The 19,219-nt window shown below is 47.3% G+C and overlaps 1 protein-coding gene across 6 annotated transcripts in view; it reads left to right on the forward strand.

Annotated features, from left to right (window-relative positions):
- Nucleotides 1–19,219, forward strand: part of PKIG (cAMP-dependent protein kinase inhibitor gamma) — a 115,397-nt gene that overhangs the window by 65,714 nt on the left and 30,464 nt on the right. The window contains exon 1 of one of the 6 annotated variants that reach the window (XM_037044133.1): nucleotides 10,667–10,847. The exons of 4 other annotated variants lie outside the window; for them this stretch is intronic. The gene's annotated coding sequence lies outside the window, so the exon portion shown is untranslated. Of the gene's footprint in view, nucleotides 1–10,666; nucleotides 10,848–16,377; nucleotides 16,551–19,219 lie in introns of those variants that run through there. One more of the 6 variants, XM_037044131.1, reaches the window with a different exon arrangement.

Raw genomic sequence — 19,219 nt, forward strand, 5'->3', positions numbered from 1 at the left:
CCCCCTTACTGGGCTCAGGCCGACAGCACACCTCCCCGGCCAGGCCAGGCCAGAGACCTAGCTCAGCTGGCAGAGGGTGGCTCATGTCTCTCCCACCATTCAATGGCCAGACAGTGTGTTTGATATTAGGATTGTTTGCCACTTTCCTCACTGTTATAAGTCATGGCTGTAAATGTCTCTCTCACTTGTAAGTCAGAGTATGTACATTTTCATAGCATTTGGTGTGTACCATCCAAAGGGAGTTAAAAATTGCTTTTGATGTTTTTCTTTTTATGAAATACTGTATTTTTATTTCAAAAGTAATACCTTTTTTAAAAAATTAAAATACCTGGCTGGTGTACCTCAGTGGATTGAGTGCGGGCCTGCAAACTAAGGGATCTCGGTTCAATTCCCAGTCGGGGCACATGCCTGGGTTGCAGGCCATTTCTCAGCGGGGGACGTGTGAGAGGCAACCATGCATTGATATTTCTCTCCCTCTCTCTTTCCTTTTCCCTTTAAAGATAAATGAATAAAATCTTAAAAAAATTAAAGTAACAGCAGGCTGAAAGTTGAAAAAAATTGTCTTCAGTGTTAAGTTTGTCTTCTTTTGTAATTCAAAATACTGTTTTTCCTTTTCCAAATATGAAACCCTATTATAGATTGGGGTGGCTGTAGTAGTGCTTAGTTGTCTTTAACTTCATTCAAAACAGTTTTGTTAGATTTAGATCGTACTGTGACAGCTGTCATATCAGCGTGCATTTTTTAAAAACATCAAAACTGGTGAATGTTTGTGCAACCATTTTTATATTGCCAATGGAAAAAACATGCAACATTTTTGGCACATTATGCTTTATTATTTTGAGAAAGGTAAAAACAATTAAAATGCAAAATAACATTTGTTCAGTGTATGGAGAAGTTACTGTTGACTGAGTAAACATATTAAAAGTGGTTTGCGAAGTTTTTCCATACTATTGACATTTTGACCAAATGATTCTTTGCTGTGGGGCTGTCTCATGGCACTGGAAGATGTTTAGCAGCACCCCTGGCCTCTACCCACTAGAAGCCCATAGCAGGAGATAGCTGACATACTCAGATTATCCAAATAAATAAACTCACTGGTGAAAATGAAAAATGTGTCTTTTATTTTACAGAAGAAACTGAACAGACTTCTTGGGCAACCCAATACATCTTAACATGAAAACAAGACTTTTTTTCATGTCATTAGATATTCCATAGTATTACTTATTGTGGCTACATAATCCATTCTATAGATACATGAAACTTTATTTAGCTACTCCTTAATTGTGGACTGTTAAGGTTGTGTTCGGTTTTTTACTGTTCTAAGCACAGTGCTGAAGTCAGCAACCTTAGGTCAGATCTTTGCACACATCTGCCCTGGCTGGTGTGGCTCAGTGGGTTGAGCACAGGCCTGAGAGCGTAGTGGTTGGTCGCTAGTTTAATTCCCAGTCAGGACACATGCCTGGGTTGCAGGACAACCAACCAGTGTGTCTCTCCTCCTCTTTCTCCCTCCTTTCCCCTCTCTCTAAAAATAAATAAGTAAAATCTTTAAAAAATATCTTTGTACACATCTATAATGATTTCTCTTGAATAAATTCTTTGTAGTGAAATGACTGGGTCAAAGGGAATGTACACTTTTTAAAATCAGTAAACTACTTTCTTAGACTAGTGTTAATAAGTTCAAGCAAAATTGAGCAGAAAGTACAGAATTTTCATATATATACCCTGTGTACAAGGTCTGTCTGGAAAAAGTCCAGCCATTGTTAATATTAACAAGAACAGTTTGTGTAACATCGTTGCATCGATGTAACCTGGCAGCCAAGGAGAGTGGACTGGAATGCGCATGTGTGAAAAATGACGACTTCACTGTACTCGTCAGTGGGGGCAGTAGACACCATTGAGGGAGCATGTGCACTGTGTGACATCTCATTCCAAACGACTGAATGAGTAGAGCAACAAATCTGCGTCAGAGTTTGCATTAAGCTTGAACATTCCTCCACGGAAACTCTTTGGATGACTCAGAAGGCCACAGCTGTGGGCAGCTGGTGATGGGCAGCCTCTTCACGGCAACGTGCTTGCTCATGCATCACATCTCCTGCAGAGTTTTTTGGTGAAACATCAAATCACCCATGTGACTCCGCCCCACCACAAACCAGATTTGGTGCCCTGTGACTTCTGGCTTTTCCCGAAACTAAAATCGCCTTTGAAAGGGAAGAGATTTCAGACCATCGATGAGTTTCAGGAAAATATTGCAGGGCAGCTGGTGGCGATTGGGAGAACTGTGTGAGGTCCCAAGGTGCCTACTGTGAAGGGGACAGAGGCATCATTGTCCTATGTACAGTGTTTCTTGTATCTTAATAAATGTGCGTCTCTTACATGTAACATGGCTGGATACTTTCTGAAGAGACCTCTTGTATGTCTTTTTTTTTTTAGATTTCCATATGTATTATCAAATTGCCTTTTAGGAATGTTGAGTCATTTTCCATTTTCACCTCCATTTTTCTGTATCTCCACAACACTGGGTGTTTCATTACAAAGAAATCTTTAATAAGGTACTTGTATTAATTTTTTTAAAGCCACAGCTTTTTAAAAAAATATTTTATTTATTTATTTTCAGAAAGTGGGGAAAGGAAGGAGAGAGGGAGAGAAATATCAATGTGTGGTTGCCTCTCATGTGTCCCCCACTGGGAACTGGCCTGCAACCCAGGCATGTGCCCTGACTGGGAATGGATCCAGCGACCCTTTGCTTCACAGGCCCGTGCTCAATCCACTGAGCTACACCAGCCAGTGCTAATAAGGTACATTTAAAGCAGAATAACTATTCCAGTCATTGTAAGACTGCATTTCCTTTATTCTGAAATTTATATTTGTTATTCAGCCCATTGCTATTTCTTATGGTAGGTGATGGCAGAATACCACCAACCTTCCCTCTTTCACCAATTTAACAAAAATTATAAAATACATGTACGCAAAAATAAACATCCAGGTAGGACAGAAAGAGAAAAAAAGTAAAATAATCTTTCTTCCACTTACCCAGGTTTTTCCCCGAAAGCCACTGTTTTTTGGTTTTTTTTTACTTTAATGATTTTTAGTAATTGGGGTATCCCAAATTCTAAATAAAACATGCACACCCATACACGTTTTCTTCCTCATTTCTCCTTTTAGGCAGTTAACTTTGATGATCAGTTCTGTGTTATTCGAATTGCCTGGGTTTTTAAAGGCTCTGGCGCCTGCTCATCTCACTGGATTTGTGCTGTTTATTCGGCCTCACAAAATTTCCCATACTCACTTTTAAGCTCAGCCATGCCGTTGACCTATTCTAGGGTGATGGCGCCCGTCATTTGAGGGGATTGGGAAATTTAGTTCATCTGTTGGCTGAAATAATGGTCTTAATCCACTCACTTTGTGGCTCTGTAAAAGATGAAGAAATTAGCATCTTTGTACTTCTCATTCTACTGCCTGTTCTTCCCTCCACCTCCCTACACTTAAATGCAATAGATATTATTATTTTCTTTAGCTTACAAATGAGATATCAGAATTCAGAAAGGTTTAGTGAGTTGCCTGAGGTCACACAGCTAGTAAGTGGAAGATGGAGCCAGGATTTGCCTTTACACTCGTGCTCAAACGGTGCCACAAGGATGTATTCTCTCCGCTTTTATCCCTGGTGCTGCCTCTCTTGGCCCTGCTCTTTCTTTCATTACTGTGGACTGGAATGCGCATGTGTGAAAAATGACGAGCTGTGAGCTCACCTGTGAGCTCACCCCAAGGTAGGTCTGTCTGTATTCTGACTTTGGCTGCAGGATTCACAAGGTGTAAATGATTCTAGGCAAGTTACCTTGCCCTCCTTTGCCTCCACTTTTTTTTATTCAGTGGTAATCTAAGCACGCACAAAGAGATGCGGTGTTGCAGAAGAAATGAGACGATGTATGTGAATGTCCCATACAGTCCAAATAGCAGAAACTATTATTATCTCGGAGGTCAGTAAATATTGGCTGATCCAACAGTGCAGACCAGCAATGTGGGCTTCAGGCTTCTCTTAGCATTAGATGAGTTTTTCAGAACATTCTTCTAGTTCATTAATTCCTTTTACTTAAAGTGGTGTTAAAAAAACCAGTGGTTACTGTTTATTAGAGAAAAGGGCTCTGGTTTTTGGTTTGTTTTGTTTTGTATGAGATATTTTGATGTAGACACAGAAATCAGAAGTCCGGAGGCGCAGAAGTCCAGAGGCGCAGGCTGGCTGTTTAAAATGGCACCAGTGTCCTGGCCCCTTGCCGCCTCCCTCTACTTGTGCTCAGTATAAACGTCCATCATTTCCACCTGTTGTTTTATTTGTAGTTAGAAAGTCCTGGAGCCAAAAAAGAAGTGGAGGGGTGAGGTCAGTCAGAAATTGTCAGGCAGAAGTTAGAACAGGCAGGCGGAGGAAGGTGGGAGGGGGTCCGCCCCCCCTCCCCCTGTGCTGAAAGAAGCAGCCCTTAGAACAGCTTTGGTCAATTGCTGCCTCTGGTCACTCTGTTTTAGTAAGAGGGGGTGCACAGCACTCAAGGAGAAAGCCTATAACTAACTTCAGTTCACTGCCTTAACCTTGATTAACTGCTCCCAGTCACCTAGCTGTTTTCCTGTGAATGACAAGAGGTGGCCTGGAGCAAGATAAGAATCTGGGCGAACCACCCTCCACAGGTGGGTTCCCCCAGAGGCAGCGAAACCGCCCTTGTGATGCCTTTGTCCCCCATTTCAGCAAGGCCCCTTTGATAAACCCTGCTTGCTAGTACTTCCCACAACCACCTCTATTAACAATTTGGTATATTTATATCTGTGTAGAGATTTAAATGCGTATGGCAACAACAAAAACACTGACTTCAAACCAGGTGCTGTGCATTGTCTCATTAAATCCCACAGTCTCTGAGATGGAGGCCTCCGTTTACCAAAAAATAAACTTGAGGCATATAGCTAGCTAACGGGTGACTTGCCTGAACGTTTCCAGTATTCACTACTGTAGGCAGTTTGCAATAAAGCCGTATCTAACGATGTAATCTTGTCTGATTATCTGCAAGTGGTAAATTTCCAAAACTAGAATTACTTGGTCATAAAGTGTACACATGGAAACTCTGGGTTCATTCTGAGAGAGGTGCTTAAGAGCATGGCTTTGTAATTGTACTCACAGGTGTCCATGTCCCCACTGTCACTGGCCACACACTAGACTTCAGCTCTGCCTTGATTTGCTCATCTGAGTGTGGGTGATGACAGAAACCTCATATTGTTATCAGGGAGACCCGAGTTGGGGGTCTCCCCCGTCTCAGTTCTTGCCTTGCTCACAAGAATTAAACGGGAGACAGCATGCGTAGTGGAAATGAGATGATAGCCAGTTTATTTATGAAATACACTGGAGCACAAGGCTGCAAGTGGGTGCTCACCTAATCTGAGTGCCTTGCGTATGTATTGGAAAGGGAAGCTGCAAGTTTGTCTATGCGCTTGAGCAAAAAGCTACAAGTGAACAACCAGCTAGTCTGAGTGCCCAGACTATTGGGACTTTAGGAGTTGCATACTTTAGTCAGCCTCTAGGTACTCCTTCTCCCCCTTCCAGACCTTGAGATTAATATACGCTTCTGTCTTAGTGAAGTTGCTACAGAGTCTTCCTCTCCCGGCACAGTCTCCAGGGCTCCCCGCCTCCTGCACTGTCTTTGCTTGTGATGTTCGGAACGCCTGGCAGTCTTACTGGTCCAGGCTCAGGACTGCTGAGTGATTGGGTGAGGTGCGTCTCCCTCCCCCTTCCTGTCCATCCCATCTAACAACAAGGCTGCCAGATTTAAATGAGATGGTCATGGAAAGCCGTTGGCTAGTGTCTAACACACAGGAAGAACAGTGCAGTAGACAGACCAGGTTGTTGCACCTTATAAAGCTAACATTTTATTGGGGTGAGGAGGTAGTCATGAAAAATAGACAGTGAATAAACTTAATGAACAAGAAAAATAGCACTGCTGTGAGGACAGTTGAAGTGATGTGATAATTGGGTGGTTAGCTGAGTTGGGTGGGGTGGGGAAGTCTTGACGAGGTGACACTTCAGCTAAGTTTTTTTAAAGATTTTATTTATTTATTTTTAGAGAGAGGGGAAAGGAAGGAGGAGAGGGAGAGAAACATCAGTGTGTGGTTACCTCTCCCATGCCCCCCACTGGGGATCTGGCCAGCAACCCAGGCTTGTGCCCTGACTGGGAATGGAACTGGTGACCCTTTGGTTTGCAGCCTGCGCTCAATCCACTGAGCTACACAAGCCAGGGCAACATTTTAGCTGAGTTCTGAATGATGAGAGTATTCTTTAAATGCCTAGAAGTAAATCATGGGACCAGAGATTGCATACACTAAAAATCTTGGTTAATGTAGTATTGGTAAGTTGACCTGCAAACTTTTTCTACTGTAATTCACATGTCCACTATGCATAGATACGTTTCTTTTCTTGACCCTGGCTAGCACTTTCCTCCTGATTTTAAAAAGCGGGGTCACTGGAAGCTTCTCTAGAGACCTTTCTGCTTGTTTTCTGGTGAGCTTCTTTAGCGGAGGGGAAAGAAAACAAGTTCGTCCCTTCTGTGTCCCTCATGTAACTGTCCAGCATCACTCTTCACACCGGAAACCTTGCTTCTCACTTGCTGCTCTTTTCTCTGGGCTGCTTCCTGCCCGATTGTGCGACAGGGTGGACAGCTGCCATCACATAAGCCCATGTCCGGGGCGCGCAAAGGCGGGCGTGCCGTTAAGTGGCCAGCCCTCGTTACCTAAAAGACAAGTTGCAAGTAAAGATACAAAATAATGAGATGGCAAATAATATGAACAAGTAATTCGAGAATGAATAAATATAGAATAAACTGTCCTGCGTACTCCCAACTGTAAACCTGCACGCGAAGGTTAACAACCACTTTTCCCCTTTGGAATCAGTGCCTGGCTCGGGGGACGTGGCGGATGAGTGTTGCGTTTGCTGTAGAAACAAGACAGCTTTTAGAGGGAGGCTGGTTTCACCCAACACATTTGTTGGCAAGGGCACACATGCCACCTTCTGTGAGTTAAAACCGTGCAGAAGGCTCTGCACGCCGTTTCGGTACAGTCAGACCTCTGCTGTTGGGAGTTACGGTGGGGGAGGGACGTTGCCGATCCCGGGACACTGGTGCTGCTGCTTCCGTGGGCGATAAGACGTCTTTTGTTTGTTTGGAATGTCTGTGTGATCGCACACTGTGTGCAGGTGTGTGCTGTACAGCCTTTACGCTCCCACGGAAACTGTCCCAGGAGCCATTCTCTGCAGTGCTAAAGCAGGGCTCAGCAGTGTGACAACAATGTAGTCTGTACCCGTGAAGCTGGAGACCTGGTTCAGGTGCTGTTTTCATCTCAGTTGTGGTTTTTTACCATACGCATGTATTATTAGAGTTGTCTCTGATTCAAGCCTGAGAGAAAAATCTTACTTTGTAGCTTAAACTCATAGACCAATGGATTAAGGCCGTGTTCTTAAAATGTAGTTTCTATTTATAATCTTTTAAAACTCAGCAACTTAAGTAAAACACGGTAAGGGCAACATGTGTTAGGGAGCAGGTCTGGGGGCGGAGTGGGGAGGGAATGTGTTTGGTGAAATTGTCCAGGAGCAAAGCACCACCGCTCACTTGAAGCTCAGAGATTTGTCATCCAAACGTGTGCAGCTTGCTGGTGCTAGAAATAGTTTGAACTCACGAAGACAGCTTCTTCCCCCTGGTTGCTGCCTGGCCGCTGTGCGGATGCCAGAGCAGCCCCGCGCTCGGGCCCAGCTCTCGGGCTGCTGCTCAACTGCGCAGGGCCCAGGAGGACCAGGTACTCGGGCCCTCTGGGCCCAGCTTTTGGCTGTTCTCCTACGAGGTCTGTCGTGCAGCTTTGCAAACTTGCCTCTGCTCTGTAGTCGCCGAGCTCAGATTCCTGGCAACTGTAAAAAGCCTGAGGCCGCACGGCCTCGACTGAAGTAGATTTAGGAGATAGACATTTCTCTCTTCAAGGCAGAGGCAGGCACGTCTCATTCCTTTCTTTGGGAGCCAAGAACAGTGGCACTGGCCCTTGGACCTGCTGCAGGCCACCCGCCCAGCTGCAGCTGCTCTGCTCTGGGCCCGCAGGCGGGCAGATGACACTTTGAGAGCCCCTTTGAGGACTCCAGCAAAACACGGATAGTAGAGCAACTGAGGACACTCCACGGTTTATTACCATATTTCCTTCAGAGAAAAGAAGTCCTCAGAAAAAACTCCTGCTTCAGCTGCATTCATGTACAGTGGCCGTTCCGTCAGATGCCCGTGGGGAGGATGCATAACTCGACATTTTGTCGTGGAGGGGATAGATGGTAAGGGAATGAGAGAAAGGATTGGATTCTTAGGCACATCACCTCACTTTTCTTAGCCTTAGTTTCTCATTTATCAAGTGAGAATAATCATGTCTCTCGTTTCATGGAGTCGATGAGGAAGGTCATGTAAAAGTCCATTTGGACTATAGCGAACTAGCAGAAGGGAAGGAGAGGGAGGGTGGTGGGAAGACTCTCCCAAGCCTGGCCTGCTCTGCGACCTCGAGCAAAGGGCTGAAGTCTCTCAGCCTCAGTCTTCTCGTCTATGAAATGGGGATACAAATACCTGCCTTGTGGGAATGTTACAAAGATGAAAAATGACCAATGTAAAGCACTGACAAATGATAGATGACAGTTAAGTGGCAGTACTAGTTATTGTTACATTTAAGGTGGAGGTATTTACACTGGGTGGTTTGGGGTTCTTCGCCTAGAGAAGCAGGTTCAGTTTGTAGATGTGAAGATTAGCAAAGGCCCTCCTGAAAGCTACAGCAGTAACTGAGAATAGAGAATGTTTTAAAAAATTATTTATTAAGCCCTGGCTGGTGTGGCTTGGTTCATTGGAGCATCATCCCATAAACCCGAAGGTCACAGGTTTGATTCCTAGTCAGGGCACATGCCTGGGTTGCTTTTCTGTCCCCATTCTGTTTCCCTTTCCCTCTCTCTCCCTTTCTCCCCCGTCTCTAAAATCAATAAGCATGTCCTTAGGTGAGAATTTAAAAAATTTTAATTGATTTCAGAGAGAGAGAGATTGAGCAACCAACATTGACTTGTTCTTCCACCCATTCATGCGTTTACTGGTTGACTCCTGTTTGTGTGCTGACCAGGGACCGAACTCACAACCTTGGAGCATCTGGATGATGCTGTAACCCAGTGAGCCAGGTGTTACCCAGCCAGAGCAACATTTTAACAAAATACAAGCAATACAGCCCTGGCCAGGTGGCTCAGTTGGTTGGAGTGTTGTCCTGTACACCGAAAGGTTGTGGGTTCAATTCCGGATCAGGGCATAGACCCAGTTGGGGCGTGTATGGGAGGCAGCTGGTCAGTGTTTCTCTCCTGCATCAGTGTTTCTCTCTCCTTCCTCTCTCTCTAAATCCAGTGGATGAGGATTAAAAATGCTGAACGGAAGGAAGGAGACAAACATCATTAAAAGAAGTCTTGGAGTCCAGAAATGTATCATCATCCATTTTCCTGCTTACCCCCTCACTCTGGGGCAACTGTTTAAATTTTCTGCTTTGAACTCTTCTGGCGGTTACCTCCATTTCTCAAAATAGTATCACCTCCATTTCTTTTTAAAAATTCCGTTGTTGTCAAAATGGTGCATGCACATCGTTTGCTTTGTTCTTTTCAAGGTCAAATGTCGAGCTTACAAAAAACAGCTCTCCCTTGCCTCCACCCCTGCTATTCCCTTCCCTCCTGTTCTGTTTCTGGGAGTCTGTACTTTCGATCCTGTTAGCTGTTTGTTTCAGTATTTTTATACTGTATCTTAAATAATATGCTTATATAGCTATCTCTTCTTTAAACACTTTCTCACTGTGGAAGCTTTCAAATGCGTACAAAACGAGAGAGACTAGTATGTATAATGTACCACCCATTACCCAGCTTCAAGCATCAAGACCAGCGCTACTCATCTGTGCCTGCGGCCCCACTGCTAGATACGCCGTCTCATCAGTAAATACGTCAGCATGTGTCTCTGAGGGAATAAGGGCTCGCGTGTACACACCGTAGTACCATAATCACACAGAAAATAGTTAACGGTCCCGTATTACTTGCAAAGATCTCCGGTCGACTCTGAAGTATTTTTGTTCAAACCACATCCAGACCAAGCCCACACACGGCCACACTGCTCTCTGTTGTCAGTCTCGGGTGTCACCGCTGCCGGCCCCGCAGCTCCTGTTGCCCTTCTGACCCTTTCCTCCTAATACCGCATTTTGATGCCATCATGTTCCGTGTTTTCCAGTGTCACAGCATGGCACATGTCTGCCGCTGAGCCGGCACCATTCTAACTGTGTTTCCTTTCTGTATGACTGTGTCCCGGCCTTCCTAGTAGCTGCTGCCTTAATGCACTCACCTTTCTGGGTCTTTTGTTCTCGTTGCTAAGTCTTTCCACACTTTCCTGGAGACTTCCCACACAGTTCTCAGCAAACCTATCAAGGAACCCATCAATTCTGCCTTCCTAGAACCGTCCACTCTCCCCACCGTAGTCAGACCAGCGTTATCTAGGCCTCTCAGCCAGCCAAGGGCCCAGCTGCCCTCATCATCCTTGACATTCCTTTCACCGTGCTCAGGAGATTGCTGTTTTTCGAATCTTCTGTTTAAACTCTCCTTTAGGTGACGCGTGCTCCCCAGGAGTTTGCTGAGAGAGCAGTGCCCAGGAGGGGAAAATTATTCTCAGTCCAGCTTGTCTGCAGATGTCCCCGTGGCCTGGCTGAGCCTGGATTCTCCGCCCCAGGTCGAGTTCCTATAGGGCTTTTCCCGCAGAAAGTGTCACTCCCTCTGCCATCCTCAGGCACCGGAGCCGCTGGTAAGAAGTCGGACACCAGTCAGATTCTCTTCTGCTGAAGTAGCCTGTTTGTCTCTTTAGAAACTTTTAGGATTCTTTCCACTTTGCATTCTGGAAGATTAGGATACCGTGTCTAGCTATGGTGTCTTCTTCATCCTTCTCAACACTTTTTTAAACGTTTCAGCTTTGGGATTTTTTTCCTCGGGATTTCTTATCAGTCGATAATTCCCTATAATACCTTCCTGTTTAGTCTGGCAGTGAACGCCCTGGGTCGTCGTTCTGCATCGAGATCCTTGTTTATCCTGTGGAATTTTTCCCCTATGTTTTGAAAAATTTCCTTTTCTTGTTTTGCAGTCCTTCTACTAAATTACTAATTCCAGCATTCATGTTGTTTGTTTCCAAGAGCCCAGTATTATCGGTTTATTTCATGTTTTATGTGTGGACACAGTATCTTCAGAAAGTCTCTGAAGATACAAGAATTTTTTTTTTTCCACCCTCACCGGCGTGGCTCGGGTGGTTGAACGTCCTGCTGCAGAGCAAAAGGTCACCTGTTTGATTCCCGCTCAGAGCACGTGCCCGGTCGTGGGTCTGGTCCCTGGTTGGGGTGTGTGCGAGAGGCGACCGATGGATGTTTTTCTCACACACTGATGTCTCTTTCTCCTTCCCTTCCCCATTCTCTCTCTCTCTCTATAAAAATAAATAAATAATATCTTTAAAAAAAAGAAAAAGGAAAGAAATAGGCCTCGGTTTCCTCTGGAATTGGTTGTGTGTTTGCCCCGTGGGCCTCGCCCTGCCCGGGAAGCCTCTGATGCCATGTTGGAGGGGCGCACTTTGCTGCCGGGCACCTGAGCAGCAGGAGACTCAGGACGCTCAGGGACGCTTGGGAAGAGTAACCAAAGTGACACTTGGGTCACTTCAGCCTCACTCAAGGCTGAGTGAGGGGCCTGGGCTCTGACTAGAAGCCCTGAGTGGCCCCAGGCAGATCTTTCACTTCAGGAGCTTCCCTGTCTGTGCCTGGAGCTCTGCAGAGCTTCCCGGCCCAGGGGTGGGTACGGAGCCGGCTGTGCAAGAGTTAAAGCTGGTTTGCAGTTTCAGAGATGTGATGCTTTTTTGGAAGCATGTTATTGCTTTCTTTACCTCCAGCCTGGTCTGTCCAAGGTGAGTGAGGCCGTGTGTTTAGAAAATGTTTTTCTATTCTGTACCAGTGGACGAAGGAGACATGTTGTTTATGTCATGGAATTTACAGTCTGGCAGGAAAGAAGCATGTAACAAGTACTTACAGTCACGTGTGTTAAGGATCATGAGAGGAGAAACAGGGTGCCGCAGGGCGCATACGGAAGGTGGAGCCAACTTGGCTTAGAGGGAAGTGACATTTAATCTGACGTCTGATGGCTGAGTAGGATTTCAGAGTATGGTGGCAAGGGGAGCCTGGGACCCACAGGTCTGCCTGCTTTTGGAGGGCCAGGCTGTGCAGAGTCGGGGAGCTGCCTGCCTTTTCTGGGCTTAGGGTTCCTGTCCTTGAACATTGGTGGTCAAATGCCCTTTTTAGCTGTGGACATTGGTGAGGCTAAGATCGTTTAAAGTGTACTGAAGGGTGAAGATCCATCTGTCCCATGACTGCCCCGATCTGAAACCTGTCTTCAGCTGGAGGGAAGCAGGTCTTAAGAAAGCCAAAGAAGGTGGGGTGGTGCAGTGTGGTGTCCTGCAAGCCCCACCCACCTTTGAGATGCCTACCCAGGCCCCCTTCTCCTGCCAGCTCTCCGTGGGCACACCCACAGCAATCTGAGGGGGACCAGGACGTGGAGCCTCAGAACACCAAACCCTGCAGACGGGCTGGGCTGCAGGTGTCTTCCCAGACAAACAAGCAAACAATAATTTGAACAAGTCTTTATCACCTTTTGTGGGGTTGACTTCTCCCCCCACCAAAATGACATAAGTGTATGATTTCAAAAAATCTTTCTGTGTCTGTACCCCAGGAGGATAGCTGGTTGTTTGGGTGATAGGATGATGGATGGTTGTCCTCCCTTTGTTCCTGTTCTTCTGTATTTTACTGTTATGATCATTATGATTGTGTTAGAGTATTATGTGGCATATGGTAAACATTCAGTAAAAGTTTTTGTTTCTGATAATGGATTTTTTATTTTAATGTCTTATAACATGTGTGAAATGCTTGTACATTAGACATAGGTCTTTTCTTTAAGAAGCTAGAATTCTAGCAGAGGAATAAGATCTGCCCGGAAGTAAATATGCCTCAAAAGGGAAAAGGGAAAGTTTCTTATGAAAGAAATACATAAAGTACCAAGGAAGTTCCGAGGAGGGAGAGAGCCCTTCCGGATCAGTTCTGAGGGGCCAGGATGAAGGGCAGCTTGGCAGCAAAGGGGCTGCCTGAGCGCTTCAGCCCGGCTCTGTGCGTTGAAGCAGCCCGAGTGTCCTCTGTCCTCAGTGGGGCCGGTGGTGCTGGCCGTGAGGAGCATCCGGGTTTCCTGCAGGAAAGCCCTCTCAGAGGCATTAGCGTCAGGGACAGAAATGCAGACCTGGCCTCAGGCAGTGCTGATCTGGAGCATGGGCTTCCTCACTTTCCCAGCAGCCTCTGCAGATCAGTCCGTCTGCACAAGTCAGTTTCCACGTCTGTAAGATGCGAGTGTCCGTGATACCTCCTGCACCTGGTTATTGCAAGGACGACATCAAGCCGTGGTACAGAGGGCTCGGCACCCAGCACGGCCCCGGACCCCAGAGTGCCTGCCGTGGCTGGCAGACAAAGTGAGTGTGCGGGTGTCGCCACGGTCCTCTCTTCCTGGATTCTGTCACCAATGTGCAGTGACCCAGTCTGCAAGGCAAGTGCTGCCGAATGGAATACTGTATCTCTGTTTTTACGAATGGGCTCCTTACGGTTATTTTTGTTCAAGTAACAAATGAAACAAAAAATGGAAGCCCTGAAGGGGGACGTCAGTAAAGCCGACCTGTGCAGAGCCCGGGCTCCTTTGCTGATGCCACTCAAGCTCCTGGAATAAAAGTCCAGTGAATGAGGCCCAGCCAGCCCCCGCGGGCCTCAGTTCCTCCCCCTCCCTATGTCCTAGAGAAGCACTGGGCCCTTTTCCAGGTTGCCGACATTGTCATCCTTTTTCATTGCTCATCACATCATCCGCAGGGCAGTGGATGGTGAAACTGCGTTGGAGTTAGAAAACGACGTCTTTACTATTAAGATGTTATAGCTTATTTTTGCAAGTGTTTTTCAACTTGCAGTATGTGTCAGGCACTTTTCCACATAAGAACCTTACAGGATCAATGCCATGTTAGTTCTTGTTTTACATTGGGAAACCAAGACACACACACAGAAGTGGGGCAGGGTCATCCCCGGCTAGGAATGGGGAACGCAGGTCCCTGAGCTGGTAGCTGCCGCGCTGCATGAGTTACAGGCTGGTGTTCTTTTTCTTCCACCAACTTGTGGGGCAGCCCTCCGATCCGCACTCTCCCTCCTAGTACAGGCTGGGGCAAAAGTAGGCTTCCTTTGTTGTTCGTATGGAAAAGGACACAATAGTTAATGAGTGATAATACAGGAACGAACTCTGCGTCTCCCACACTCACCACTGGAAACCTACTCCCCCGCCCCTACAGAGAGCCTGTTGATCCAGCCCTTTCTGAATGAGCTTCAGAATTTTCTGAGAACTGATTAAAATTCTGGTCAGGTACGAATTATCACAGCCTTATAAACAGCTGCTGCTTTCCCAATAGAGCTGTAGCTGGATTTCCCAGCTTCCCATCCCAGTAGCTTTAAGAGAAATCGGATCCGCCTCTTTGGGGGAGAGAGATGAAGCCCAGACTTGTGTCAGCCACACAGCACTTGGGTAGTAAAATAGGTAAGCACCACCTCTTACCTTGTGGCCCCGAATGTTTTCTTTAAGCAGAAGACTGGCCAGCCTCCTCATCCCTGGCCTGGCTGAACCCAGAAAAGCTCTCTGTCCCACCTCTGACCCATTCATTTTAATAAGCTTAGCTCATTTTTCTCAGAGGAGATGATGACGTCACTCAGGAACAAGGGCCATCAGGCTCGGTAAAATAATCGCTTTGAGAAGTAGCATTGGCGGGTGGGCTGGCCAATGAAGACTTGTTTTTTTCAGGTCTGACCCTTTCATCCTGAGCTGTGTGACCTTGGGCATGTCATTCAACTTCTCTGTGTTTCATTTTTCTATTCAGGAAAAGGAGATGAACAATGTAGCCCCTGGGTACCAAATTCTGATAAAATGAGAATCAAGTGAGATTATGTACTTCAGCAATGAGTGCCAGCATCTGTCAACATTTGCTATGTGTCAGATACTTTCAGTTTCTTTACATGTTATTTCATTCTCACACTCCTAAAACGCAGGCCCTAGTATTCCATTTGACAGTTAAAAAAAAATTTTAAAAACCCGCCACTATCACCACCTGAAGTTCAGAGAAGTTAAGTCGCACAGGACTCAGAGCCGTGTCTCTGGCTCCCAAACTGATGCTCATACTCATTCTACATGTCAGATCGCTTTCCACTGTACACAGTAGAGAGGTTTCTGTGTCTCCCCTTCAAGCAATTTACAAATTCAAGTGATGATTGTTATCTCTTGTAACCGCTGCTGGTCCCTGTTAGTCCCTAATAAGGACAGCAAAATTCTCTTCCTGCTTTATCTTACTTAGCTGTTTATGCAGCCTCTTTCTCAACGTCCCCCAGGACTTGTTTCGTGAATTCTTTCAGGCTTTCTCCCAGAGAAAAAAATTCAGCTTCAGAATAAAGGGGGTGGAAGGAGCCAGTCTCTGCCTGACCTCTTCAGCAGTGTCCTGTGGCCCCTCCTGGGTTCTTCCCTCCCTCAAGCATGTAACTAAGTAGTGGGCTTCCAGAAAGCTCCTCCATTACTGAGTTGCCGAAAGGGAAGACATCAAAGCCATTATTTTATTGATGGGGAAACTGAGGCCCAAAGAGAGGGCTGACTCTGTCAAGGCCGTTCATTCAGTGAGGTGCATGACCAAGATGAGACTCCGGTTCCCCCAGATACAGACCAGCAGTCTTTTTGAGCCTCTTCATGTGGGCCTGTGTCATCTGCCCTAAGTGAAGGACGAGCTCGTGTGTGCACTGTGCCCAGTATGCTCCTGGGAAAGTGAAGGAGCCTGGAGAAATTAAACAGCTTGGAAAATTGAGCAGGAAGAGCTGGGCAAGGGGAAGATCTCCACCCTAACCTGGTGTATAACATACGGAAGAGAGGAACTGAAACAGGCGGCAGTGACCAGGAGGTGGAGGGATTTATGCCGGGACCCCTGGCCCAGTGAGTGGGTATAGGAAGCCTTTTGTCAGTAGGGCTGCAGCGTTGAAAATTGAAGGAAGGATGTTGGGCAAGTGTGACGGCGGCTGGGGTAGTGTTACAGCCCCGGGCTCATTGTCTGGAGGAAATGGATCTCTCCTGTGACGGAGAGGTGGAAACTGAGCTCGGGAGCTGAGTGGCTGACATCATCAGGCTGAGCATCAAATTACAGCAACTGGGGACAGGCTTGGTCAGACGTGGGAAACACCCACTAAAACCTCGAAGTACATTTTATTTAGGAGACACAGGGAGAGGGAGAGAGGAGAGGACGAGGGAATCCTGCCTGGTCTGCTCATCTGGTCTACCCTTGAAACAGAGGTGTTTCGAATCCTGGTTTCTCAAATCCCACCTTCACTTCTGACTGAGGACTCCTGGACTTCGGAAGATCCTCTTTGCTCTAGTAAGTACAACTGCATTCCCCACCCCCGGGGGAGAAGCAGAGGTCTTGCTTTTCTTGGTCACAAAGTGTCTATTTTTACATTATGATATATTACTGCTCTGAAAATTATGGCTTTGTCTGAAACTGCTTAGGGCTAGCGCCCGAGCCTCAGGTCTCACAGGCGAGCTCCGTTCAGATGGTGTTTTGCTCTTTTACCCAAGACCCTTGACAGTGTATCTGGAGCTTTAAAAGCAGCTCATGGTGCCTTTTAAATATCGGTGAAGAAATCCTCCCTTAGAAATAGGTGTTTGTAAAGGCCTTTATGTGTATTTTTCTGATTACAAAGATGGTACACAAAATTTTAAACATTCTAGAGGTAAATGTCAATGTGAAAATTCCGTACAGTCTTTCCCTTATCTAGTGCAGACTCACCCTTAGTCAGGTACAACAAGGATACTTTGAACCAAAGATACAGACACGATTAGATTTCATGACAGTATCTCATCACATGCGCCTCAGTGCCGCCGCACCTGTGTGGGGAACTCCAAGATGGGGGGAAACTTTAGAAATCTTTAACTTTGGCTTGGTGATCTTTTTATTGCTTCCTTTTAGAAATTTGCTGATTATACCTAGAGCGTAAACAGAACATGTAAGCCCTTGGACGTTTGGTTTGTCTAGTCTGTTTTCGGGATTTTAAACCTGCGCGGCCGCTGCGCACCTGTTGGGTGCTAGAGCGGTGGGCTCTCGGGGGGCTTGAGATACACGGCCCCCAGCTGCCAGGTGTCACCGCCTTCCCCTGCTTGCGAGTGGAAGTCGTTGAAGAGGACACAAAAAACAGAGCCATCCCGCATCAGAAGGACCACCCAGGGGAACTCGGTGACCCTGGGCCAGTGTCTCACTGTCGGGCTCCCGGTTCCTCATTTGTAGGGAAGGGAGGGGGCGAATCCAGAGGATCACTGTCTCCAGCCGCAGCCTGAAACACCGTCAGTACTTCTCTCCCCGTGAGGAGAACCCTTAGGGCTGGAGAAGCAGCGTGCCTCCGGTTGTCAGTGCCCCAGAACACCTGACCCGGTGCCTCCAGGAGGGTCACACGAGGACAGGAGACAGGTGCCACTAAGTTGCTCCCGAGTCTATGGTTTTGTCAGGTGTGGTGTTCCTGACGAAAGAGAGTCTTGGTGTGATGACACGGGTATGCACACGCACATGCTCACACACGGGGTGGGGGTGGGGGGACGAACGTGACTGAGCGACCCCTGAGGGCCCGGCTCCACGATGTGCTCGTGCCTTTGTGTATCAGGAGGGCTCGTCATTCCCTGACCCCACTGCCTGAAGGCGCGTCTCCACCACACGCTCCCATGTGATCCTCAGCTCTTTCCGAGCGTTTCCTGAGCCGCACGTGTGGAATTGCTGGCATAACTTCAGGTCACTGGGTACTAGACCGCTCACACCCTCTCTGTGAGTCTGTCTCAGCCATCGCCGCACCCCTTTGCGTGGGGAAAGCCTGGCACATGGCTGCAGAGGAGACACGGCAGGCTGAAGTCTAACCTAAAGCCCACCGTTCTAGTGGCTGCCTTGGCAAAAGAGGGAGAGAAAGAGAGGCAGTGCCTCCCTCCCCGCTTTCCGGGAAAGGATGGCCAGGGCGAAAGCACACAGAAAAGCAGAAGAAGTTGTCACGTCTTGGATTTTGAGTCTCCAAGGTTCTAGGGCTTGGCAGTTTTAGGGATTTTTTTATCTTTAAGGCCATCAGAGACCCTACCCCCCAGGAAGATGCAGCATTTGAAAACTTGGCGTGAATTAAGATTGGGGTTGCGGGGGGGGGGCTCCCAGAGCCCCTCGGCGTATCTGGAACTGCGGCCTTCCCCAGCGGCCCCGCCCTTTGAGGTGGGCTGTGGACTGTGGGCTGTGGACTTGCTGCCGCGGAACTGCCGTGGGCTTGGGCGATGGGAAGGCCAGGGCTTCCACCTCCCTCCAGCCCCCAGGATCTCGAAACTTTGGACGATTTAAAAAGTCATTTCTCCTCCTAAGGTGGTGGTGACGATGAGGTAGTATTCTGGAAGTAAGTACCTACCTGGCCCTTAACGGTCCCTGCCGGTGGCAGGGGGAGTGGAAATGTGGTGGGATGCCCCCTCAGTCTAGACCGTCAGGAAGCAGGTGAGGGGGGCTTTGGGTCTCGTTCTGAGCGGCCGGAGTCAGCACTGTTTTCACTCTTTTCTTCCTCATGATTCCTCCTGCCCCCAGAAAGTCAGCTTGGCTCTCCTGTCTCCCTGAAACAGTCACGTACAGGCTGGGCATCTTACACACAGGGTAGGCAAAAGTAGGTTTACAGTCGTGAGTATGCAAAACACGGTTTATTCTTGTAGTATTTATTAGTGATTGTATCATTTTCCATATGGACAACTCTAAACCTACTTTTGCCTCACCCTGTGTGTCAGTTTCTTTTGATCTTCAAAGCGAAGATGTGAAGCAGAGATTATCTTCGTCTTACGCGTGAAAGAGCCATGGAGAGCGGAGTGACTTGCCAGAGCCTCTCAGCTAACAGGCAGCAGCCGACTTCCCTCGTGAGAACTGGCTCCCTGCAGAGCCCTCGAACTTCCCACCGCACTGTCCTGCCTTTTCCCTCGCACCTCCCTGAGTCTCAGTTTCTCCGTCTCCCAGCGTGAGGAATTGTGGACTGGAGTCAGAAGTCAGAG

The sequence above is a fragment of the Sturnira hondurensis genome, unplaced genomic scaffold, assembly GCF_014824575.4.
Source record: "Sturnira hondurensis isolate 20B ecotype Veracruz unplaced genomic scaffold, ASM1482457v3 Scaffold0004136, whole genome shotgun sequence".
NCBI classification, from domain to species: Eukaryota; Metazoa; Chordata; class Mammalia; order Chiroptera; family Phyllostomidae; genus Sturnira; species Sturnira hondurensis.